At 40.6% G+C, this 27,859-nt stretch overlaps 1 non-coding gene across 1 annotated transcript; it reads left to right on the top strand.

The window, feature by feature from the left end:
• Positions 1 to 9,936: 9,936 nt before the first annotated feature.
• LOC120098710 (small nucleolar RNA U13) lies at positions 9,937 to 10,040 on the top strand. Its single transcript, XR_015644494.1, has one exon. It is a non-coding gene; the product is annotated as a small nucleolar RNA U13 (small nucleolar RNA).
• The last annotated feature ends 17,819 nt before the right edge of the window (positions 10,041 to 27,859 follow it).

Here is a 27,859-nt window from a genome sequence, read left to right on the forward strand (position 1 = left end):
GGGGAAAGATTATGGTCCACAGGGCCAGGCAAGCAGAGAGTCCATTAGCTTGTAACTGGATATCCCAGGGTGGTTATACTCTTTGGTCATTGGTTCAGGGTAGGGCAAGCCAGGAGGATCTAATCATGCTTTTGTTCAGCTGGCCACTTCATTGGGCACTATTGTCACATTTCTGCCTGACTATGAGAGAAATCCAACGTTTAGAGGGATTTGTATGAAATTAGAGAAATTACATCCATCAAGATGTGCAATTATTGCCATCTTGGTATGCCCTTTTGACACTACTTGAATTCAATGTTGTGGTGTTCTGGGACAAAAGTGATGATCAACATGAACGGTTTGAAAACAAGCATAGATTGAATGGTATGGGGAAAGCCTCATGAGCTAAAAGTCTATGATGAAGGACAAGGGGGAAGGCCTAGGGAACACTTACCCATGAAATATCTGCTTGGTTGGCGGCCAGCACATCCAAAGAGGATCTCACGTGTGTGTGTGTGTGTGTGTGTGTGTGTGTGTGTGTGTTTTCAGAACTGATCATTTCAGATTGGATAACCAACTAGCATGCTCTTCCCTGGGAAGACTATTTCTCCCACTCTCAGCATTCCTGAGTAGCCTATAGTTCCTTGTGTATGGTTGAGGACTCCTGGGCCTTTCGTCATTCATCTTAGCATGTCTATTGGTATCATAATTACTGAGCAGTTATGTTGATGAGATCTTATTAGCACAGCTTCTGACATTCCTGGGAGACACAGTCTCACAGAAAACTCCCCGTTCTTCTGGCTCTCACAGTCTTTCCAACCCTCTTTCTCAATGATTCTTCAGCTCTGCCAGACCAATAACAAAAGGAATATTGCTTTAAAGATTTATTTACAGGAAGAGCCTCTTTATATTGTATTTCTACTTGATAGCCTCTCTACCAACTGCGTTGCTTATTTTTGAATGTCCTCCGTATGTATGTATTTCATCAAGTGCTACCTAATTAATATTTTAAGAAAGCACAATGGCTGTATTTTGGTTACTCAGAAGGGAGACATTATGTCCATGTAATGATATTATTACAGCCTATTCAGAAATCCAAGCGTGTATTGCTAGAAAGAAGTCCTTATTTAACTTGTTTTCTTTCTTTCTTTTTTTTTTTTTTTTTTGAGATGAAAATTTCTCAAGGAGCTCAAATCCTGACTGCATTCTGACTATCAGTTAGTGCTGTGTGCTTGGAGTAATATTCTCGCTCAATAATTTCAGAAGGTTAAAGCAAATGTATGCAATTGCTCTGTTATTTTCCAAAGAGGGATGGAGGGGAGAGGGAGGAAATACCATCGAGGCTTGTGTGATCACAAGGAAATGGTTCTAAAGAGAAAATTGGCCTTGGCTGTTGAAGAAGAGAATAAAATCTAGTCAGATCAGGGCTCTCTCTCTATATGAATACATACCGTATCATCTGCAAATAATACTTTAACGTCATCCCTTCCTGTTTGTATCCCTTTGCTCTCCTTTAATCGCTTTACTGCTTGCTCTAGCTAAGACTTCAAGTGTTATATTGAATAATGAGTAGATAAGGAGAGAGTGGACAACCTTGTCTTGTTCCTGATTTTAGTGGAAATGCTTTGAGCTTGTCTCCATTTAGGTTGATGTCTATGGGCTTGCTATAAATCATCCCTATTATTTTCAGGCATGTTCCTTGTATCCCAAATCTCTTGAGGATTTTTATTATGAAGGACAGTTGGAATTGATACAAATGACAAGCTGTATTAAGAAAAAGAATTAGGGAGACAATGCCTTTTAAAATAGCCTCAAAAATATATTGGGGTAACTAACCAAGGAAGTGAAAGACCTGTGTGATAAAAACATTTACATCTTTGAAGAGAGAAATTATAGAAAGTATCAGAAGGTGGAAAGACCTACTGTGCTTTTGAATTGGTAGGATTAATATAGTAAAAATGACTATCCCACTAAAGCAAATCTACAGAGTCAACACAATTCCCATCAAAATTTCAACACAACTATTTAGAGAACCTGGACAGTTTTGTGCTTCATATAGAAACACAAAACACACACACACACACACACACACACACACACACACACACACACACACACACACTCACGATAGTTAAAGCAATCCTGAATAATAATGGAACTACTGGCAGTGTTTCCATTCCTGATCTCAAATTGTGTAATAAAAATAGTATAGTATTGGCATAAAAACAGACATGTTGATGAATGGAATAAAAGAAAGGCCCAGACTTGAGTCCTATGGACACCTGCTTTTTGATAGACAAGCTGAAAATACACATGGGGAAAAGACAGCATCTTCAACCAATGGTGATCATCAAAGTGGATGTCTACATGAAGAATGCAAATAGATCCATACTTATCACCCTACAGAAAACTCAACTCCAAATGGATGGACATACATTGAACCTGACAGAAGAGAAGGTAGGGACTAGTTGGACTCATTGGCCCAGGAAAAGACTTTCTGAATAGAAAACCAATAGCATAGACACTAAGAACAACAATTAATAAATGGAACCTCGTGAAATTCAAAAGCTTCCATACGGCAAAGGATACCATCATGTAGTCAAAGTGGCTGGCTACATAATGGGAAAAGATTTCATGGTGTCATAAAAAAACCAGCTGAGCAATAATCCATTATATAAATGTACCACATTTTCTTTATCCATTTTTCAGTTGAGGGATATCTAGGTTAGTGAACCTTTCTTTAAGTGTTTCTTGGCTATTTGAGATCCCTCTATTGACAATTCTCTATTTAGTTTTTAAATTGAATTACTTGGTTTTCTGATATCCAGTTTCTTGAATTCTTTATATATTTTGGATATTAGCCTCTGTCAGATGTGGAGTTGGTGAAAATCTTTTTCTATCTATAGGCTGCCATTTTGTCCTATTGACAGTGTCCTTTGCCTTACAGATTTTCAGTCTCATGAGGTCCCATGAAGTAACTATTGATCTCAATACCTGTTCTATGGGTGTTCTGTTCAGAAAGTTGTCTTCTGTGCCAACACATTCAAGGCTAGTCCCACTTTCTCTTCTATCATGTTCAGTGCATGTGATTTTATATTGATGTCTTTGATCTACTTGGACTAGGGTTTGTGCAGTGTGGTAAATATGGATTTATTTGTATTCTTCTTCATGAAGACATCCAGCAACATTTGTTGATGATGCGGTCTTCTCAATGTATATTTCTGGCTTCATTATAAAGAAAATCAGATGTCTGCAGGTACATAGATTTATGTGTGGGTCTTCAATTTGATTCCATTGACCAATGAATGCATTTTGTGCCAATACCATGTCTACAGCTGAAATCAGAGATGGTCCCACTTCCAACGGGTTTTATTGTTGGTTCAGGATTGCTTTAGCTTTTCCCGTTTTGTTTTGTGTTTCCATATGAAACTGAGAATTGTCTTTTCAAGGTCTGTAAAGAAGTGTGTTAGAACTGAGTGGTGGTGGCACACGCCTTTAATCTCAGCACCCAGAAGGCACAGCCAGGTGGATTTCCATGAGTTCAAGGCCAGTCTACCTGTACAGAGTGAGTTCTAAGACAGCCAAGGCTATTCAGAGAAACACTGTGTTAAAAAAATTGATGAAGATTGTGTTGAATTGACAGATTGCATTTGGATGGCCGTTTTTACTGTGTTAATTCCAGAGATCTATGAGCATAGGAGATCTTTCCATCTTATGATACCTTCCTCAACTTCTTTCATTAAAGATTTGAAATTTGTATCAGATAGATCTTTCACTTGCTTGGTTAGAGTTACCCCAAGATGTTTTATATTATTTGAGTCTCTTGTAAAGGGTCTTGTTTCCATGATTTCTTTCTCAATCCATTTGTCATTTGTATAGAGGAGGACTATAGATTTGTGGAGTTTAGTTTTTAAAAAAGTCTTGACACTTTGCTCAAAGTGTTTACCATTTGTAGGAGTTCCCTGGTAGAGTTTTTTGGGTCACTTTAATGTAATATCATGTCATCTGTAATTAATGATACTTTGACTTTTTGCTTTCTAGTTTGTATCCCTTTGGCTTTCTTCAGTTGTCTTATTGCTCCAGCTAAAACTTAAGGTACTAAATTGAGTAAGTATGTAGAGAAGGGACAGCCTCTCCTGTCCACCACTTAATTTGATGTTAGCTGTAGGCTTGTTGTAAAGAGCTATTATTATGCTTCTGTATGTCCCTAACCTCTCCTGGAATTTTATTAATGAAATAGTATTGGATTTTGTCAAGGGCCTTTCCACAGCTAATAAGATGACTATGTGTTTTTTCCTTCCAGTTTATTTATATGGTGGATTACATTTACTGATTTTCATATGTTGAACCATCCTTGAACCTCTGAGATGAAGCCTACTTGATCATAGTAGATGATATTATTGCTGTTCCTGGATTTGGTTTGCAAGCATTTTATTGAGGACTTTTGCATCTATGTTCATAAGGGAAATTGGTCTGTAATTCTTTTTCTTTGTTGAATCTGTATGTCACTTGTGTATAAGTGTAACTTTGGTATCATAAAATGAATTGGGCAATGTTCCCTCTGTTTCTATTTTGTGGAATAATTTGAGAAATATTGATGTTAACTCTTATTTGAAAGTCTGGTAGAATTCTGTTCTAAAACCATCTGGTTCTGGGTTTTTATTTTGTCTGGGAGACTTTTAATGACTGCTTCTAGTACACTTCTGGTACACTAGGGGATACAGGTCTATTTAAATTGTTTATCCGATCTTGATTTAACTTTGGTAAATGGTACCTTAGGAGAAAAGGTCTTTTAGATTCTCCAGTTTTGTAGAGTATATGTTTTTAAAGTATTCCCTTATTATTCTCTGGATTTTCTCAGTGACTGTTGTTATGTTCCTAAATTTTTGTTTCAGATTTTGTTAGATATTCTTTTTATGTCTTTAAGTTAATGTGGAGAGTGGTTTGCCTATATTGTTGATTTTCTCAATGAACCAACTCTTATTTCATTGATTCTTTGCATTGTTCTTTTTGTTTCAGTTTCATTGATTCAAGTCCTCAGTTTGATTTTTTTTTTCTTGCTGCCTAGAGCTTTTTGGTATGTTTACTTTTTCTTCTTTTTTTCCCCTAGAACAGTGATTCTCAATATATGGGTTTCGACCCCTTTGGGGTGTTGAATAACCTTTTCACAGGAGTCACCTCAGAGCATCAGAAAACATAGATTTTGCCTTATAATTCCTAACAATAGCTAAATTACCATTATGGAGTAGCAACAAAAATAATTTTATGGTTTGGGGTCAGTACAACATGAAAAGCTGTATTAAGGGGTCACAGCATTAGGACGGTTGGGAGCCACTGTTCTAGAGCTGTTAAGTCTCGAGTGTGAGACCCCAGTAAGTTCATTATGAAGGCGCTCAGTGCTGTGCTTTGAACTTCCCTGTTAGAACTGCTTTCATTGTGTCCCATAAAAATTAGGTGTGCTGTGCAATCATTCCATCGAATTCTAGAAACTTCTTTAATTTCCTTCTTATTTCTGTCTGGACCCACTTTTTACTCAGTAGAGCGTTGTCCAGTCTCCTCGAGTTTGCAAGCTTCCCGCTGTTTCTATTGTTGGTGAAATCTAACTTTAATCTCTAGTGGTCTGATAGGATGCAGGGGGCTATGCTAATTTTCTCGCATCTGTTGAGACTTGCTTTGTGTCTGTATATATCAATTTTTACAGAAAGTTCCACAAGACTCAGAGAAGAAGGTATATTCTTTTGTCTTTGTATTTGGGTGAAATGTTCTGTAGATATCTGTTAGGGACACTGTGTTTATAACATCTGTTAGGTCTAGCTTTTCTCTGATTAGATTTTGTCTGGAAGACAAGTCTACTGGAGAGAATGAGAAACTGAAGTCCCCCACTATCAGTGTGTGAAGATTAATATGTGATTTAAGCTGTACTAGTGTTTCTTTTACAAACCTGGATGTCCTTGTATTTTGGGCATAGATATTATGAATTGAAATGTCATGATGGTGGATTTTTCCTTTGATGAGTCTGTAATACCCTTCTCTATCTCTTTTGATTAGTTTTGGTACAAAGTCTATTTTGTTAGGTATTAAAATAGATGTATCAGCTTGCTTCTTAGGTCCATTTGCTCATAATATCTTTTTCCCATCTTTATCCTGAGATAATATCTATTCTTGGTGCTGAAGTATGTTTCTTAGATGTGATAAAAGGTGGGTTCTGTTTTCACATTCATTCTGTTAGTCTGTGTCTTTTTATTGGGGAATGGAAACCATTGTTATTGAGAGATATCAATGACCAGTGATAGTTAATTTCTTTTTTTTTAATTGGTGGTGGTGGTGGTGGTGGTGGTGGTGGTGGTGGTGGTGTGTGTGTGTGTGTGTGTGTGTGTGTGTGTGTGTGTGCTTCTTTTGGTTTTGTTGGTGTGAGAACATTTATTTTCTGTGTTTTCATGGGTATAGTTAAACTCCTTGGGTTGGAGAGTTCTTTTTAGTATCTTCTGCGGGGCTGAATTTGTGGATAGATATTATTTAAATTTCTCTTGATCATGAAATGTCTTATCTTATCCATCTATGGTAATTGAAAGTTTGCTGGGTATGGTAGTCCGGGCTAGTGTCTGTGGTCTCATAGAGTCTGCAGCATTTTTGTGTGTCCAGGCCCTTTTGGCTTTTAAAATCTCCATGGAGAACTCAGGTGTAATTCTAATAGGTCTTTTTGTGTTACTTGGTCGTCTCCCCTTGCAGTGTCTAATAGTCTTTATTTGTTATGTACGTTTAGTGTTTTGATTATTATGAGGAGAGAAAACTTTTTTCTGGTACAATCTATTTAGTGTTCTGTATGCTTCTTGTACCTTTATAGACATGCCCTGTATATTAGGAAAATTTTCTTCTACGATTTTGTTAAAAATATTTTCCAGGTTTTGAGCTGGGATTCTCCTACTTCCTTTATTCCTATTATTATTAGGTTTGGCATTTTCATAATGTCCCAGAGTTTTTGGGTGTCTTATGACAGGGATTCTTTAGATTTAACATTTTTCTTTGATTTATGAATTTATTCCTTCTATTCTATCTTCAATGCCTGAGAGTCTCTCTTTCATCTCTTGTATTCTGTTGATGAAGCAAGCTTCTCCCTTTAGTTCATGTTCCCATTCCATTCCTAAGTTTTTCATTTCTAGAATCCCTAAATTTGTAGCATTATTATTATTATTATTATTATTATTATTATTATTATTATTTCTATCTACATTTTCAGGTTTTAAACAGTTTTATTAATTTCCATCAACCCCTTAGCTTTCTTTAAGGAATCTATTAATTTCCTTTAATTGTTTGCTTGGCGTTTCTCTGGCTTTCATAAATGGATTTATCCATTTCCTCTGTAAGGACCTCCATCATCTTCATATAGTCGGTGTTAAGACCTTCTTTTTCTGCGTCAGCCATATTGGAATAGTAGGGCCTTCTGTGGCAGGATAGCCAGGCATGTTGCCCTGGCTGTTTTTGATTGTGTTCTGACAATGGTATCCAGGAATCTAAGTTTGGAGTGATTATAGGTCTAGATGCTGATTTCTGGGTTTCTCTTTGTTGGGTGGATGTTCTGTTCCTCGGTTTCTAGTTTCTCTGGATTTTAAGAGTGTGTTGCCAGTTTCAGTGGCCTGCTTGGGTGATCATAGGGAATTCTTGCTGATGTTGGAGAGGGAAAAGGGGAGGCCACAGAGGGGATGGTCTGGGGGATCCCAGGAGGTGTGGGGCTACCCTTAGGATTGGGTCTAGGGAACAGAGAGAGTGCAGAAGGCCCATGGGCAGCCTGCCCAGTCTTCTGAATGTGCTTTTTAAAATGAGCCATCATGGGGAGATGTTATTGGAATTACATTTTGTATGATTGATGGATTTGCCTGTATCTGTTTCATGTTGCCGATGCACTCTGAAACAATTCTAAGTCTTAAAAGAGGCTTCCTCTCGTCACAAAGTTTCCTCCTTTACCTAATCAATACTTAATGCCCCGGATAGAATTTAGAGTCACTTTTCTTTGGAATGCCCCCTATGACCCTTGGAGCCCGGTGATGTCCCCCAGTTAGGGGATCTTTGCACACTTTACAGTTGCGTTTGGTGTGATTTCTTGGTCTCAGCTGATCTCAGTGAGGTGAGGCGGGAAGTTTCCAAAGGCATCGTTGAGTCGATCAATGGCTGTGCACATACACACGCTGCCTGGAGTAAACATGGGAAGACGGCGGAGGTTGTTTGGTAGGACTTAAGGATCACCTCCCTCTTGTGTGAAAATAACTCAATGATATGCAATGTGTGTTGGAGTCTCTTTTGAACCTCCAGAATGACTCGGGACCAACGAAAACTGAGAGATCCTGCTCATGTCCAAACGAGCTTTACGTTTTATAGTAAGACCTCAGTGTTGGCTAGTTTGATGTCAACGACGCCACCTAGCGTTATTTGGGAAGAAGGAACCCCAACTGAAAATGCCGCTACCATATTGGCCTATAGGCAAGCCCGTGGTGTATTGTTCTTGATTGATGTGGTAGGGCCCAGTTCATTGTGGGTTTTTGCCACCCCTGGGTGAGTGGTCCTGTGATCTATATGAAAGGCAGGTTGATCAAGTCACAAGGAACAAGTCAGTGGACAGTGTCCCTCTATGGCCTCTGCCTTAGTTGCTGACTTCCGGTTCCTGCTTTGAGTTCCTGACCTCTTTAAATGAAGGACTGTGATATGAAAAAGTCTTTCTTCTTCAATTTGCTTTTGGTTATAGTGTTTGTCACAGTAATCGAGGCCCTAAGTAAAAGCCTCAAACTTTAAACAAATGACACACAAAAACAAAACTCATGCTACCACTAGGCTATTGTGTCCATAGGCTGTTCTGGTACAGAGTGGAAGGGAGGAAGAAACTGGGGTTGAGTTACCTCATGATAGTGGGAGTTGGACTTTTCCTAAAGAATTAAAATGTAGACTTGTAGGTTTGGGGTAAGACAATCTCCTACATAAAGACAGATCGGCTTAGCAATGGAGTCCATTCTAGGAATCCTCGAGATCATTGTTTCTTCTTCTGATCCCTGTAATCAGTCACATTAAAGCACAGCCTTGAGCTCCCTTCTCTGCCCTCTCATCTCATTTAGACTTCACTAACCCACCAGTGGGCCAGCTCCTTGCGCCCAGTCTTTCTCCCACAGGTAGACTGAGGAGACGGCTACCAGGCCGTGAAGCAATTGTTCCATGCCGACCTCAGGAAGATCTGTGAGCTACACTGACACAGATTAAAATAATCAGAGACACAAGTATGAGTTGTAGAGAGAGAAACTCAGGGCTGGCAAAGATGTGGAAGAGGACCCTTGACGAAGGAAAAGGACGTCGGATGGGTCCTGGAAGTATGAGGATGTAAGGAGATTAAGGTGTGGAGATTGTATTGACGAGACCTGGTCAGGCTGTCTCTGGTAGGCACTTGAATGTCATTTGGTAATCAAGGAGCCAGCTGTGGTTTCTGAGCACCTGCAGATTCTGATCTATTCAGAAAGATCGTTTAAGAAATGATGCGGCAGAAGGGCAGGGCCAATGCTGGCATCCATGTTTTAAGATCCAGAGGGGCGGGGTTTCTAGCTGGGCGTGGTTGTGCATGCCTGCAAGCCTAGGACTTGGAAGGCAGATGCAGGATGTATGGGGCTACACTAGCAAAGCCTGATCTCAAAAATGGACAGGTAAGCCAGCAGCACAGGCTTGTAATCGCTGCTAGTCCAAGGCAGTGAGATTCCTAGTTCAAAGCCTGCCTGTACCACAGGGTGGGTTCTAGGCCCGGCTGGACAACTTGGTATGACCCCGAGTAAAAACAAACAAGCAGAGAAGTCTTGGGACACGGCTGAATGGTAGAGTAGCTGTCGAGCATGTGGGAGATACTGCGCTCGTTACAGAAAGCTGCAGGCCAAAGAGCAAAGCAAGAGCTCATACACACGCAAACAAAAGGTTAAAACTAAAACGGAGATCCTTTCGGTTCATAAAGCGTGATGATTGGGTGTTCATGCCATTGTGTGACATGTGCTGCCCACTAAACCTTGTTATGACATGGGCACATTACCTGACTGACGAGAAAAACAAAACAAGATAAAACTAAAACGGAGTGCCTAATCTTCCCACCCATCTTTCTCCTATACGGTCACCTGTTTTCATTCGAGACAGGGTGCCATTGTGGTCCTGGTTGGCTGAATCTGCTATGTGTCACAGATTGGTCTGGAACTCAGGGCAATCCTCCTGCCTCAGTGCCACAAGCACTAAGATTGCATGTGCACATCACTAGGCCAGGCAAGAGTCGGATCTCTCTATTATTTGTTGCTCTGCCGGCCGATTGTTTTCATGATTGAAATGCAATTGGTAAAACTATCAACTTAGATAACACATCAGAGTTTGAAGGGGTATCTGATGTCATCAAGCACTACCTGAAAACATTGTTATCAGTTTGTTACTTTATGTGTTTGTTCATTTAGTGTGTATCACAATGAAAGTGTGGTCAGAGAACAACTTTCAGGAGTCCTTTCCTTCAACAATGTGAGTTCTGGCAATTGAACTCGGGTACATATTTGGTGGCAAACACCTTTACCTGCTAAGCTACTTCATCAGCCCCAGGCCTTCTTTAAGGGCACATGTATTGTGACATTGAAATTCTGAAAAGTAGAAAAATAATTGCTACTAACATTGGTATAGTGGGAGAAAGAGAATTTTGCATTTAATCGTTAGTTAACACCAATTTGAATAGCTGAACCAACTGTAACGTGAAAAGAGAGTTGTTAGGGAGGTTGAAAAGTGAAACTTTGTCATAGAAGTAAAGCGTGTGTGTGTGTGTGTGTGTGTGTGTGTGTGTAGGCATGCACGTGCATAGGTGTGCATACGTGCCTGCAAGTGTGTCTTATCTGCTACCACCGAAACTCATTTACCAGGTTAAAAAAATCTAAATACTGTATCGACATTAATTTTGCTAGCTAGCAGAACTTTTCCTAATAATTGCTCTGCGAGAGTTAAATGCTAGGTCAGCAAACTCGTGTTCCGTTGATCTGCTATTATGCAAGATTATGCAATTTCTGTTGAGTGGTTCTTAGAGGCTTACAGAACAGATGAACTTTGTTCCGAACATGGATTAACTTCCTCCCCACTTCCTAGCCTCATTTAGCCTCCTTCGTGTGAGCATAGGTGTGTTCAACTAATATTTGTATTTGGCTTAAATAGCGGAGAAAATGAACTCTCTGAAAGGCTATTACACTTGATTTATCTGTGATCTGAAGAACTAGAGCCATAGAGGCTTTTGACACTGGTCATGATTTGGAGGGGTGTGTGTGTGTGTGTGTGTGTGTGTGTGTGTGTGTGTGAATTGAAGCGGTTGACTTTAGGGCAGTAAGATGGCTTGTCCAGTAAAGGAACTTTACACTCAGCTGTCCTTGATCCCTCAATCGATTCCAGGACCCATGTATTGGAGAAAGAGATCTTTCTGTATGAGACAATTGCATGGATAATAATAAAGTACTTAGAGCCAATATTTAATAACACTTGATGAAATCACAAGAAAATCTGAATCTCATAAATATTGTTCATTAAAATACTGTGTTTGATGCTGGATGTGGTAGCACATGCTTTTGATCCTGTCCTTAGATAGAAAGGTGGAGGCGGAGGCAGAGGCGGGGGGCGGGGCTGGGGGCGGGGCGAGGGCGGAGACAGGCAGAGTTCCAGGCTAGCTGGGGCTACAGAATGAGACTGTGTTAGAGTCATTTGTCAAGCAGGTGACTTCAGCAGCTGGTGTCAGTCTGTTAAAACATTGGCGGGTTGTTCTTAAAATGTGGTTTCCTAGAGCAGAAACAGGGGCACGCCTTGGGAAGTTCTTAGAAACACAAACTTGGGGAACCTACTCAAGCCCAGAATCTGGGCCCAGGGCCTAGAAATCCTTGTAGATCATGACTTTGGTGGTGAAGTTTCATATATTGAACGTTACGTGAAACCCTATTGAATTAGGTTTGCTCATCCATCCCGTCTTTCCCTGCGCACATTTCTGATAATGCCTTCCTCCTCCTCTGCCCCTCCCCTTCTTTCTCCTTTCCCCTTCCTTCTTTCTTCTGCTATCTCTTTCTCTCTCATGCATAAGTTCCATTTATTTGTGTTTTTATTCTTTAATCTCTCCCAGATAATGGCCTCACTAATGCATTGCTCCACGCGGAGAATCTATTAACTTTTAAGATAAAAAGTTCATTTGCTAAAATTTCTCCATATGTTCAGACTCATAAAATGCTTGGTCTCATTGTTGCGATACAAACCAGAGACTTTCTCTTTCACTCAGCTTTGCTCTAACTCTAGGAACGATCTTCTGGTCCCAGATAGATTTTTAACACAGCTCCTTTGCTTTATGAAATCTAGAACCTTCCACGGTAGATGTCACTACAATGGTCATAGGTGTATATAAAATTCTAAGCCAAAAATCCTAAAGTGTGTTTACTCTCAAAGGCAGCTGGAGGAATTGCACATTTCCATGTTGTATCAAGATATATACGTTAATATCTTCACGCGTTCTCTCCCTCAGCCTTCACAACGGCCCTGACATGTAGGTCCTGCGATTATTCTTGTTCTCCATTTAAGTCTGCCTAAGTATACAGGGCGACACAGAGTTGGAAAAAATATTAAATGTCCGAAACTTAGGATCTAGAGAGATGGTTCAGTGGTTGAGAGGACTTCCTGCTCGTCCAGAGATTCTCAGCCGATTAGATTCTCAGCACCCACACGGTGGCTCACAATTGTCTGGAACTGCAGCTCCTGGGGTTCTGAGCCCTCTTCTGGCCTCCACAGGTACTGCATGCACACGGTGAGGGCAAGTACTCAAATACGTAAAAATTTTAAAAAGTTAAAAAATTAAAATTTACACAATTGTTGTTTAAGTTGTCTTTATCACACAGGATTATAAATACTTTAGATTAATCAAAAGTTTAAAAATAATTATACTACTTTATTTCTATGTGTGAGTGCATGCGTGCGTGCACTCGTGCGTGTACGTGTGTTTATATATGTATGTTTGCATACCATAGCATGCACATGGAAGTCATACAAGGGTTACATGTATCATCGTGGCCACCTAAACAGAAGGTTTTTAATGAAATAAAATACGGAGCAAATTTTTTTGAGGCTTAATCTTTATAAACTTCTCACATAATCGAACATTATGCCATTTTAAATGATGTTTCTTCAATGGTTTTTTTTTTTAACTTTGAATGTTTTATAGTATTACCTTGCTTTTAGCTAAGTAATTATTTGGAAATAGCATCTGCATCCTAACAAGACGCAGTGACGGTGATGTGGATTCGGAGCGACTTCCGGGTGAGGGAGTTGATTGTTTATTGGTTGTCAGCCTCTTGTTGTCATGTGTTCTAATCCAGCTGATTACTTTGTAAATGGTGCTAAGCTATAAATTTATTACTTCAAAGATCTGTAAGGCACTGAGAGTACACTGAAGAATCAGAAAGGAGAGCCCTGAAAATTAATTCACCCCATCCCGTTAAAGCTAGTCAGAATTTAAGAACAGTGCAGGAGAGGGTGACTACTTCCTATTATCTTATGAGCTTTTCCCTCAGAACTAAACTCATAGGGAGCGGCATTTACTCCTGACAAAGGCTTCACCCATCCAAGCAGCGACGTAAGGAAAATAGGAAGTCCTTGTTTTCTTTTCTCATTTTCTAAAAAGACTTTTTTTATATATAAACTGGGATTTTTTTACCACAACATATTTCTCATAAAAAACAATTTAGTAGAAGTCGATACTTTCTATACCAAAATATTGGAATGTTTTGGATTGAGCTAGTGTAAGAAGCTACGGCAAGAAGTCTAAGCCTTCACCAATATCTATAGAACAGAGCGGACGATGATTGCCTCTGTGGGGCATGTACCGTATTGACGTAGCATCCGAGGGCCAGGTAAAAGGAGATAGACACACCGATTCTGCAGGAAGAGCAGACAAAGACATTCTACACAGACGGGGCCCTCTTCCAAGAGGACAGATGCACCATTTTATTTGCAAGCATATATTCCAGGCACAGTGGGTAAAGGCATTCCCACCAAGCCTGACATCCTGAGTTCCATATTGGAACATACATGTTAGGAAGACAGAACCAGCTTCTTTAGGTTGCCCTCTGATCTCCGTGGGCTTGGCCAATGCCTCTCTACAAACTAAATAAACATGACTAAGTTACTATATAACCACTATATATAAATTAAATATGATAGATATGCATTATACATATTATGTACATGAATTATATATACCCGTAAAAGTGAAATTGATCCCACACATTCAGAGGAATAGTCTCTATTGGATGCATAATCTAGAGAAGGAGTGGATAGTCAAATATATAAATTCTTGCCTTCTAAAACTTGACCCTATCTTGGCTTATAATCAATCCCTGACAAAAAGCAGAGGGTTGCTTACCAATATGGCTGCTGGGAGGAGCCACACTTCCCTTCTTGGGGGCCTGACAGCTAGCATGTGGGCACGTCGCCAAGGTTTGGTTGTGGCTTCCTTCCTGCCTAGCTCTGGTACTCCTGAGGTTCACACAAGAGAAACAAGCAGCTCTTAATTATCTCCTATGGCCAGCTTTGGATTCTGTTCTGTTTTCTAACCTATGCTCTTGAGGATCCTGTAGAGTCAGCATTATTTATATTTTTTATTGCTTTTGGTGACCAGCATCAATTTCTTTTGTTTGCAACCAAGGCTTCCCATTTTGAAAAATATTTGCATATATTTCTTAAGGGTTTACTATAGTTTTAGTAACATGCAGATGTTGCAGTTTTATTGACTAAGGAGAATCATGGTTTATGCCTCTAAAAATTTACAACCTCCAGCAGGAGGTGACTCAGTATGGGGAGTGCTGCATACACAATGATAAAATGATCTGGGTTTTAATATGCATATTAAGAAACCAAAAGATTATACAGAATTTTGAAGAGTCTCAATAAAGTACCAGGGAATTTTCACATATGGATCTTATTGGAAAAATTTGCAAAATAATCTAATACGTGTGTGTGTGTGTGTGTGTAAAATTTTGTTTAAAACTTAAACACAACCTTCTCCAAGCTAGACAATCTGTGAATTGTTTTTTGAGAATCATGAACTGCTATCTTCAGACAACAAGCATAATTAGAAAGGGGTTTTAAGACCAAGATACAGGGGCTGGATACAAGGCTCAGCCGCTAAGAGCGAGTACTGATTTAGAGGACCATGGTTTGGTTTTCAGGACCAGCACCCACACCCAGCAGTCCACAATCGCCTCCATCTGCAGCTCCAGTGACCTGACACACTCTCCCTCTTCTGGCCTCCGCAGGCACTACACAGCACAAATGTCAGTGTGCCTGCAGGCGTGCGCATGCACACACACACACACACACACACACACAGACACACACACAGACACACACACACACAGACACACACATACACACACACAGACACACACACACAGACACACACATACACACACACAGACACACACAGACACACACACACAGAGACACACAAACACACAGACAGACACACAGACACACACACACACACACTATCTTGGGAAAATTAACATATAACGACTGACTTTTCCAATTAAAAGTCTATCTACCAGGGCTAGTGAGATGGCTCAGTGGTTAAGAACCCTGTAGTGCTCTTTAAAAGGACCCATGTTCAGAGCCTGTCAGTCGTGTCAGAAGGCTCACTGGTACCTCCAGCTCCAGGGGGTTCAATGCCCTCTCCAGCTTCCATGGGCACTGCAGCCACTAGCTCTTAAACTTACGGAGGGATATACCTGCATACTTGAAAACAAAATAGACCTTAAAAACAAAACAAAACAAAAAAGCCATCCTGCCTTTTCATGTACACAAGCACTTTCCCATTTTAATTACTAGTGGCTTAAGTCTTTCGAAGCTGCCGAAACACCGGGTATTCAATTTTCCAATTGTGTTGATGGCTAAGTGCATAGGTTAGTCTACATACCTGTGTTCCTGCTCAGCAGAAGCGAGATGTCCAACCAGGATCAAAGAATGGGGTGGTTTTAGGGCACTTTCTTGCACCATGAACTCCAAGTGTAACCCAGTTTCTGAGCTTATGTAAAAAGGAAGCTCAATCCCCAGCTCCGAAAAAAAGAACCAAAAAAAAAAAAAAAAAAAAAAAAGGAAGCAACTGCTTGTTTCTGTAAACTCAATGGTAAGGTAGGTTTTAACCTCCAACTTTGAATTCCGACCTCGTTGCCTATTTACAAACATGAAGATTTCTGGTCTCAACCCTTGCGGAGAAATAACTGCTTCACAGAGATCCCAGTAGGAAGAACGCTGGCACCTTATGAATTTAATAATATTTCATCCATAACTGGTTGTATGAATATATCATGGTTCTACACAGAATAATGAAACACATTCTTGTTCTTTAACAGGAATAAGAAAACACCATTGTCCTAAACGTGATGCAATGTCACAGCGTCTTAAATTACGGCACCACAGAGGCAGCTCAGTGGGTAAGAGGACTTGCTGAGCAAGTAGGAGGACTTGAATTTGGATCCCAACACTAACAAAAAGCCCAGGGTGGCTGTGCATATGCTTGTAACCCTAGTGCTATTTGGGGGTATTAGAAATGAGGGGATCACTGGGGACTTTGGCTGTCAGCCTAGCTCCTGGTTCTGTGAGAGACATTTTCCCAAAATGGGTAAGGTAGAAAAACCAATCAGAACATCCAAAGCCTTCCTCTGACCTCCTCCAGCTATGACACCACGAACTTGTGTGCATATGCTGCATTTACGTATGCTGTATGACACATGGACATAAACACATTCACACAAATACAAAAATTATATGGGAACAGACAGCTTGGGTGTAGAAGGGAAGCTTTAAAGAGTATACATTTTAGTCACACACACACACACACACACACACACACACATCAGTTGCTAAAACTCAAGGGCAAAACTCGTAGCCACTGTCAAGCAAATCTAATCTTCACCCATACAGAAACCAAGCTATTGGGAAGAGTCCAGAGGGCATTAGGAAGAAAGGGGTGCGTGTGTTGGCACTAGGCAGTCTTTCTACACCAATCAGAGCAGCTATGATGAACGGAATCATGATATGAAAGTGAATATTAGTACATTCTGGAAGAGCATGTGCCTTGGCAGCTATGAGAAGTTAGTGCCCTCTGAAATATACAGGCCAGCAGCCTTTGTTTTTCGGGATCTATGACTAAGGTGTGAAGAACTTTCCACTGTGGGTGACACCATTCCCTACGACGGAATCCTAGTCTGCAGAGAAAGGAGAAAGGCTAAGACAAGTGTTCATCCTTCTCTACCTCCTGACTGCAGATGTGATGTGGCCAGTGACTTCAATTTGACTGGTTGCTTTGATTTCCCTGCCATGATGGACTATCCCTCAAATTCTGAACCAAATATACCTTTTCTTTCATAAATTGCTTTGGTCAAGGTGTTGTTGTGTATTTCCCAGCAACAGAAGACACAAAGAATGGCTGTAAGCCAACTCCAGAGACTTGCTGTTATAATGATGGCTATTAACAGCACATTCTTCACCCATCATAACATCCAGAACACTCTTTTTTTTTTTTGACTTGTCAAGTTTGAGTATTTTCAGAATCTGCTCTAGACTTCCAATTGAAAACACTGCGTAGGTTACCCAAATTCATCTCCTTTCTCATACTTCATGCAGGAGTTTTTAAGATGGAATTTTTCAAATTAGAGTTTTTAAAATGATCAACTCACATAGAAAAAAAGAAAGGATTTCTGAGCACCTATTATTGATAAAAGATAGTGAAACCAAGGGTTGGGGAGATAGCTCAGTGGTTAAGAGCACCTATTGCTCTTGGCTAAGGATCTGAGTTCAGTTTCCTGTGCCCACATTAAGTGGCTCGAAACTGTCTTTCACTCCAGTTCTAGGTGATCAGACACCCTCCTTTGGCCTCAGTGGGCACACACACACACACACACACACACACACACACACACACGCACACAACTTAAAAAATAAAAATAGATATTTAAAAGTTAGAAGTGATAGCTTTTTATGAAGGAGAAGTGGCTGAAGAATATTACCTAGTTTGGAGGACAGAGCAATTGTGAATCTAGATTGATGAGCCTCAGGGGAACCATCACAATCTCGGTGCTAACAAAATTCCAATACCCTTAGAGCAGGAGGATTCTGAAAAGATCAAGCAGTGAACTAAAAAGAGGGGAAACCTGACTGAAATTTAAAGACACAACACACGCAGATCTTCTTCCTAGTTGGGTACTCGGCAGTGAGCTTAGTCTCTGGAGTTGCTTATGGCCATTCTTTGTGTCTTCTGTTGCTGGGAAATACACAACAACACCCTGACCAAAGCAATTTATGGAAGGAAAGGTATATTTGGTTCAGAATTTGAGGGATAGTCCATCATGGCAGGGAAATCAAAGCAACCAGTCAAATTGAAGCCACTGGCCACATCACATCTGCAGTCAGGAAGTAGAGAAGGATGAACACTTGTCTTAGCCTTTCTCCTTTCTTTGCAGACTAGGATTCCTCCATAGGGAATGGTGTCACCCACAGTGGGAAGTTCTTCACACCCTAGCTAACTAACAAAGACAATTCCCCAAAGTCGTGCCTAGGGACCCCTCTCCTGTTGATTCTAGATTCTGTCAAGTTGACAATTCTCAGTAGCTAAGGCAACTGAGCTCACTCTTAATTTTGTCTACCTCCCCATCCCCCACCCCCAGGGTGTCCTACCTTTGTGAAGTATAGTTTTTTTTTTGTGATTGATCCTTAAAAAAAACTGCTACATCATGGAAATCAATGTTGGATATGAACTTTATTTTTTCTGGTAGTGAAAATGGAGCTCAGAGCCATGCACATACTGGGACCCTCTACCACTGAGTTATATTCTGACATAGCTGTAAGGATTTTGATATCTAATCTGAGTTTTAAATTTCCAGAAACGATGCAATGCTAAACAAAACTTCACTTTCCCTTTTAAGTTGTAGATATTAAAAATAATTAAAAAATAATTTATGCATGCATTTCCTTAAATGGAGACTAAGATGTCAGGGCTAGAAATATATCCTTTTTTTAAATATTATTTTTGTCCTAGCTACCAACAAAGACTGCTATTTTGTTAGCTTAGAGACACAGAGAAAATACAAACCCCAATAGAGTTGCAAAAGAGGAGAGTTTGACACTTTCTGGTCTAAGCCAATTAAGGTGATGTCATTCTTCTGTATGATACCCTCCAAGCCATGGCATCTCCAGCCACAGGATGGCATAGGACTCAGTGTTGCTAAATGAGGTGCAGAGGAAACTGTACTGGGTAACATCTTCAAAAGTTCCTTTCTTCCTAATTAGAACAGTCCAACCAAGATGAAAGGACTTTGCCATGCCAGCCAGCCCTTGCTTCCTGCTTTTGAAGGTGGTCCCATGGCCTGGAGCTGAGTCAGCCATCGGGCAATGTGCTTTGACAACTGTGAGGTTTCTTGTTGGGTAAAAACACAGCCTCTGCCTGCCTGTCTTCCCAATGCCTAATTGATGTGCTGAAACCGTAAACAGTGACCACTCTGGATTTAACCAAAACCACGACTGAGCAACTTCACATGTGTGGCTTGAGAGACACTGAGAAGACATGTAGACAGAATGTGAACACCAGTAAGAGGTGAACAGACATTAAAAAAACAAACAAACAAACAAACAAACAAACAAACAAAGAAATATGTAGGTGGATCCTGGGAGGAAGGCTGAGGGTGGTGTCTACAGAGATCAGGAAGGGCTGACATGAAGCTGGCATTTATTGTGTATTTACACATTCCAAGCATGTCACACATTGGCTTATGGATATATGTTTATTTTTTTTTTCATTTTTGCAGCAACTCTGAGGTGGGAGAGAGGGTGCTCTTTTAGTGCTAGTGAAGGTGGAACAGAAAACATCAAAGAGCCTGGCCTGGGCTGGGAACGGACCTCAGGGATAAAGTACTATCTGGTATGCCCAAGGTCCTGTGTTCTGTCTTCAGGGATGCACACAGAAGGAAGGCAGCCGATGGAGGGAAGGAAGGAGGGAGGGAATGAGGGAGGGAGGAAAAGATGGAGGAAGGGAAGGTGGAGGGAAAGGGAGATAAAGATAGTGAGAGAGATAGACATAGAAATATAGATAGATAGAGAGATAGATAAGATAGAGCGAGCTTGAATGTGGACACAGTTCAGAGAAAAATGAGGTAGATTAATAGAAAATTGCCTTTGTCAACATTTTGGGTGAATTACTGCTTTTGTAACTATACTTTTGTGGTCGAGCTCGTGTGGGCAAACAGAGGAAGATGCTGGGTGTTTTCTTTTATTGCTATCCACCTATGCCCTTGGTCTCTTACTGATCCTGAAGGGCTTTCTGCTTCGGCTAACCTAGTTGGCCAGGAAGCTCCCAGAATCCACCTGTGCACCCCACCCTACCTTCTAGTGCTGGGATGACTTGTTATGCATGGCTCTGCCCAGTCTTTCTGTGTGGATGCTAGGGATTTGAACTCGGGTCCTCATGCTCTTGCAGCAAGCCCTCTATTCACTGGACCTTCTCTTCAGCCCCCCATAGAAGGTATCTTTCTTAGTGTGATCTGTGTAAGAATCATTTTAAAAGAAATTCCACCCCAGGATTTATTGACTGTGTGTTTGATATATGTATGCATGCATGCCTGTTTTACAAGTACTTACTTACAAGTACTTAACCGAACTGTCCCGCCAGTCCTTCACTTTCATTCTTTGAAAACAATTAAGTACCCATAAATATTTATAATGTAATGTTCTCAAAATTTAGCACTGAGAATATAAAGTTGGGTCTGCTTTGGATCGATACTGGTGATAGCAGACAACACTTTTGAGGAGGGAACAGTAGACTAGAACTCTTCCTAGGAAACACCAGAAATGTCAAGGATCAGGAAAGAGGAACGGGGTGGAGGCTTCATCAAGCCTTGCATTTACACATATCTTAGGCATTGTTGTTCTTTAATTGAGCCCCACATAGCCAAACAGACTAAGTTAGTTTTAAATTAAAGTCAGATCAGATTAAGACCAGGGACAATGTAAAATGAATTAACTGAAGTTCAACTTTCACTCCCGAGAAATCAACGGTATTTCCTTTAAGATCATTTCTCATCATTTTCTTCAAAAGTAATCGAACATAACCGTCAGTTAAGACAAGCCTTCATTTGTGGCGCGCAATGTCTGCTCTGTTGAGTCTTGAAGGATTGCTTGGACAAACATAGGTTAGGTTTACAAACAGCTTTACAAATGCCCAGAAAAGTGAGTATGTACTAAAGGTAAAATATCTAAAGACAAAGAAATCAAACCTCTGAGATGATCCACAAAATATTCAATTATGTATCAGGGGCTCTTTCTCATATATCAATTACATTAAAGAATTTGTAGTCAGAGTGAGGAGATGGCTCTATGAGGAAAAACACTTGTCGACAAGCCTGATGACATCATGGGAGGAAAGACTTGACAACCACAGGTTGTCCTCCATAAGCGCCCTGTGGCTGTGGGTAGGTGCACACATGATCACACACACACACACACACACACACACACACACACACACACACACACACACAATCTTGGAGAAATGGGGTGAAAACAACCATTTTCGTTGAAGATGTCCATATAAATCTCGGTGATTTGTTTCTTCCATGGCAAGGGATTTGGCGTTCATTCATTTGAAATTTTCTCAATCTGCCCACTGTCCATCCACATTATTTAGCCCAGGGCTCTAAGCTTATGGAGCTGAGGATGGCCTTGAATTTCTGATCCCGTTGCTACCTCTCAAGCACTGTGATGAAAGGCACGTGTCGCCATGTCTGTCTTATCCTTTTGAAAATTCTGAGCTCCGAGTTCATCTCTGGTAACTTGCAGCAGGTTCTGAATGAATGCGTGGGGCAAATCATAGCTCCTGGTGGCTCTTTACATGCTCAGTATACTGAAAATGATAAAGCCACTGTGTGAAGATGCTAGTTCCTGAATATATCTTTTGTTATTCCTAAGTGCAGGCAGTGTTTTTCACTGAATATTTTACTAATATGAGAGAAAGAAATGGAAGGGAGAAGAGATAAATTTTATGAGTTATGAATTGCACAAAAAGTTCTGTACTGGATTTTCCAAAATAGGTATTTATACCAAGCAAAGACTCATCCATTGATTTTACAAGGCTATGACTAAAAACAACACTGGCTTTGAAGAGTGCAATAAGAATCTAGAAGGAACGAAAGAAAAACAGAGGGGGTAAGAATGTTTTCCTATATTCACATTTATTTTTCAGAAAGCAGGATTGTCCTTGTCAAATGTCAACCAGTGGTATTTTACTACTGCAAATATTGTATGTTTAAATTTTTTTGTTTTGGTCTGGAGTTTTATTTAAGAAGAACAGTGTTTATTTTCCTCCAAGAAACAGCTGTAATTTGAGGACAAAGATGAGAAAAGTTGTGAAGAGGGAAAAGGGACACCACTTGAGAGTGGGCATACCAAGTTGGGTTCCCCGTCATTTAGCCTTTAAACTAGCTCCTTTGATAATAGCCATGGAAAAGAAAATCTGTAGACCTTCTAGTGTGTCAGGGTACATGATTACCTATCTGTAGAACTTCTAGCTTGTTGGGGTACATAATTACCTTTCAGGTACGTGTGTCCATAACTTTAGATGAACACCTCATTCCAAGTTATTGGAGCCAGGTAGCCCTCATGAGCGTGTTTATACACTGTTATAGGCACTCGTCCCCAGCTCAGGGAGTATTGTGCATTTAGGTTAAAACATTCTTTCTAAATGTGTGCCTTTAAGATAGCAGGTCACAGTTAATATCTTAAGACCTTGGATCACAATAGCACAGAGATTTTAATTTTCAAAATGGTATTAATGTTAGGGTGTGTCATATCTCTATTATAAACTGATCATAAGACTTTGGGTACATGACACTTAGACCCATGGAGGTCATGAGTTTGTCTAAGGTTGACATCACCATGATGTCTTAACTCCCAGAGCAAAGATAACATAACTGAAGTTACTTTTCTTGTGGTTGTGACAAAACACCTTTCAGGACAACTTACAGGTAGGCACACAATGAAATGGACACAGTCTACCAAAGGAGGCAAAGAGTCAAGATAGAAGCAGGGGTAGCTGTGGCTGGACAGCAAGACCGAGCTGTGGCTGGATTCATCTGTACATTTAAGAAGGAGAGAGGCAGACAGGAAGCTCCTAACTCTCAAGATCTTTCCCTGCCTTCCAGTCACCTACTTCCTACCTTTTAGGAGGCCATCTATAGTATGCAGTTCCTACTCCTCTGTTTTAAACTCTATGCAGACTGTGCTATCAGCCCCACACAGGTTCCCTCAGATCCACAGATGAAACACACACACACACACACACACACACACACACACACACACACACACACGCATATTTTTATATGCTTTAGCTCAATGTTCAGACTCTTCTAAGCCTTCCTCTGCTACTGAGCCCTTCTTTTCCCTCCCTCCTCCTAAAAGGTCCAGAGCTTCTCAAAACAGTGCCACCACCAGCTGAGGACTGAACCCTCAGGCACACCAACCTGCAGAAGACGTTTCATTTTCAAGTCTGGAGGGTAACAAAGTGTCAGTGCTCTGTTGCAGTGTCTATGCCGTCTGCACACATTGGTAAAAGTATGATTCAAGACTTGACACGTTTTAATTTTGTCACGGATGAGAGGGTCAGCAGGGAAGAAAGGAAAAAGGAAAATACAGGAAGAACAAGAGGAAAAACAAAGAGGGAAGAAGAAAGAAGGAGACAAAGGAAAGAGAGAAAGAAAGAACGAATGGGTGCAACAGAATGTCAACAGATTTAGTGTTTATTATATATAATGGAAGTGCATTAAAAGCATAAGTTTTTCCCTAAAAAGAAATAAATATAAAAATTGTGAAATCTTTTTTTAATAACATTTTAACAGCTATTAAGTTGTTATATGGCAACTGTAGTTCTTAGTGACACCCCCTGTTTTCCCTGGTTTAAAAATAAACATCACGCAACTCTCCGCCTTGTGCTTCACTAACCTGACATAGGAGAGTAATTTCGTATCAAATTAAAAAAAAAAAATCAGTGTTGATAAAATCAACTGCCTTTGGGTTTCATTATCTGTGACCTTCTTCCTCCATGTCTCCCTATTTTCCTGTCTGCCTCACAAAGGTAGGTGTGGTGGTTTCCGGTGGGAAATGTCGCCTGGGGGCTCAGGTATTTAAACACTTGTTTTCCACTCAGCATCACCGTTTGGCGAGACGGTGAATCCTGGCTGAAGGAAGCTTGTCCCTGGGCATGGGCTTGGAGGGTTCGGAGCCTTGTTCCGGGGTCTAGCGCCCTCTGTCTGCTTCATTTGACGGGTTGATGCATCAGTTTCTTGCTCCTGCTACCATGAACTCTGCTTGCTGTCTTCCCTCCTGTAACTGTAAGCCAAAACAAACTCCTCCTTCCACAGTTGCTTTGGGTTGAGGTTCTAGAACAGAGCAATGGAAAAGTGAATGATAAGTGATTCGGTAGTACATGCCTGCAAGATGTTTTGTGCCGGCGGTAATTTTTTTTTTTCTCATTCCATCTCCATAGCGACTGTATGCAACAGGGAGTTAATAGACAGATAAATAATGGTTCGTAAAAGGAGCCCAATTTCATTAAATTGAAGACAGGATCAATGTGCAAGGGCAAATAATTCTTCTCTATACCCTCCACAAACGTTTAGAGGTTATACCTGTGAAAATGTGTATGTGTATACCTGAAATATACCATTTACGAGGAAAATCAGAATGGGTATATAAACAATTGTCAAAGTTTTACAACGTTTCTACATGGCTGTCTTCAAACTTCGCCGGGATGCATTAAACACAACCTTAATAAATGTAGACATAACCTATGGCCACGGTGCAACTTGATGGATAATTGATTTATAGGCTTGATGCTTCCGCAATAAAATCCAGACATTTCCCCATGAAATTAGTCAGGGAGATTCTAAAGTTTATATAGACCTGAAAGCAGAATAGAGATTATTTATAGGGAAAAGGGGACCATTTATGTGGGAAGGGGAGAGGGCAAGAGAGGGTAAAAATGAGCTAAGTTTGCTGATTTTCATGTATGAAATATTATAACAAGGCATTTAATGTTCTACACTAGTTACACAAACTCGCTAAAAGGACAACACAGGAGTTCAAGGGCCTCAAAGGCAAGATGCATCTGTATAAGCCAATGGTTAATGGTGGGAAGCTTGTGCTAGAGACTGGGGCTTTAAGAACGTTGAAAATTAATAAAGTGTGCCACTTCATAAGGGAACAAACTGAACAGTGGAAAAACACAGGAACTCCAGGCAGTGTCTACAAGATCATGAACAAAGCTAGGAATTGCCATTTTTCCCAAAAGGAGGCATTGGAGTGACTAAGAAAGTAAACAAGCTTAATCTGAGCCAGGTGTAGCACTACAGATCTTTTTTTTTCTTTTCTTTTCTTTTTTTTTTATTAACTTGAGTATTTCTTATATACATTTCAAGTGTTATTCCCTTTCCCGGTTTCCGGGCAAACATCCCCCTCCCCCCTCCCCTTCCTTATGGGTGTTCCCCTCCCAACCCTCCCCCCATTGCCGCCCTCCCCCCCATAGTCTAGTTCACTGGGGGTTCAGTCTTAGCAGGACCCAGGGCTTCCCCTTCCACTGGTGCTCTTACTAGGATATTCATTGCTACCTATGGGGTCAGAGTCCAGGGTCAGTCCATGTATAGTCTTTAGGTAGTGGCTTAGTCCCTGGAAGCTCTGGTTGCTTGGCATTGTTGTACTTTTGGGGTCTCGAGCCCCTTCAAGCTCTTCCAGTTCTTTCTCTGATTCCTTCAACGGGGGTCCCGTTCTCAGTTCAGTGGTTTGCTGCTGGCATTCGCCTCTGTATTTGCTGTATTCTGGCTGTGTCTCTCAGGAGCGATCTACATCCGGCTCCTGTCGGTCTGCACTTCTTTGCTTCATCCATCTTGTCTAATTGGGTGGCTGTATATGTATGGGCCACATGTGGGGCAGGCTCTGAATGGGTGTTCCTTCAGTCTCTGTTTTAATCTTTGCCTCTCCCTTCCCTGCCAAGGGTATTCTTTTTCCTCATTTAAAGAAGGAGTGAAGCATTCACATTTTGATCATCCGTCTTGAGTTTCGTTTGTTCTAGGGATCTAGGGTAATTCAAGCATTTGGGCTAATAGCCACTTATCAATGAGTGCATACCATGTATGTCTTTCTGTGATTGGGTTAGCTCACTCAGGATGATGTTTTCCAGTTCCAACCATTTGCCTACGAATTTCATAAACTCGTTGTTTTTGATAGCTGAGTAATATTCCATTGTGTAGATGTACCACATTTTCTGTATTCATTCCTCTGTTGAAGGGCATCTGGGTTCTTTCCAGTTTCTGGCTATTATAAATAAGGCTGCGATGAACATATTAGAGCACGTGTCTCTTTTATATGTTGAGGCATCTTTTGGGTATATGCCCAAGAGAGGTATAGCTGGATCCTCAGGCAGTTCAATGTCCAATTTTCTGAGGAACCTCCAGACTGATTTCCAGAATGGTTTTACCAGTCTGCAATCCCACCAACAATGGAGGAGTGTTCCTCTTTCTCCACATCCTTGCCAGCATCTGCTGTCACCTGAGTTTTTGATCTTAGCCATTCTCACTGGTGTGAGGTGAAATCTCAGGGTTGTTTTGATTTGCATTTCCCTTATGACTAAAGATGTTGAACATTTCTTTAGGTGTTTCTCAGCCATTCGGCATTCCTCAGCTGTGAATTCTTTGTTTAGCTCTGAACCCCATTTTTTAATAGGGTTATTTGTTTCCCTGCGGTCTAACTTCTTGAGTTCTTTGTATATTTTGGATATAAGGCCTCTATCTGTTGTAGGATTGGTAAAGATCTTTTCCCAATCTGTTGGTTGCCGTTTTGTCCTAACCACAGTGTCCTTTGCCTTACAGAAGCTTTGCAGTTTTATGAGATCCCATTTGTCGATTCTTGATCTTAGAGCGTAAGCCATTGGTGTTTTGTTCAGGAAATTTTTTCCAGTGCCCATGTGTTCCAGATGCTTCCCTAGTTTTTCTTCTATTAGTTTGAGTGTGTCTGGTTTGATGTGGAGGTCCTTGATCCACTTGGACTTAAGCTTTGTACAGGGTGATAAGGATGGATCGATCTGCATTCTTCTACATGTTGACCTCCAGTTGAACCAGCACCATTTGCTGAAAATGCTATCTTTTTTCCATTGGATGGTTTTGGCTCCTTTGTCAAAAATCAAGTGACCATAGGTGTGTGGGTTCATTTCTGGGTCTTCAATTCTATTCCATTGGTCTATCTGTCTGTCTCTGTACCAATACCATGCAGTTTTTATCACTATTGCTCTGTAATACTGCTTGAGTTCAGGCATAGTGATTCCCCCTGAAGTCCTTTTATTGTTGAGGATAGCTTTAGCTATCCTGGGTTTTTTGTTATTCCAGATGAATTTGCAAATTGTTCTGTCTAACTCTTTGAAGAATTGGATTGGTATTTTGATGGGGATTGCATTGAATCTGTAGATTGCTTTTGGTAAAATGGCCATTTTTACTATATTAATCCTGCCAATCCATGAGCATGGGAGATCTTTCCATCTTCTGAGGTCTTCTTCAATTTCTTTCCTCAGTGTCTTGAAGTTCTTATTGTACAGATCTTTTACTTGCTTGGTTAAAGTCACACCGAGGTACTTTATATTATTTGGGTCTATTATGAAGGGTGTTGTTTCCCTAATTTCTCTCTCGGCTTGTTTCTCTTTTGTATAGAGGAAGGCAACTGATTTATTTGAGTTAATTTTATACCCAGCCACTTTGCTGAAGTTGTTTATCAGCTTTAGTAGTTCTCT

Source organism: Rattus norvegicus, chromosome 19 (genome assembly GCF_021556685.1).
Source record: "Rattus norvegicus strain SHRSP/BbbUtx chromosome 19, alternate assembly SHRSP_T2T, whole genome shotgun sequence".
Lineage (NCBI taxonomy): Eukaryota > Metazoa > Chordata > Mammalia > Rodentia > Muridae > Rattus > Rattus norvegicus.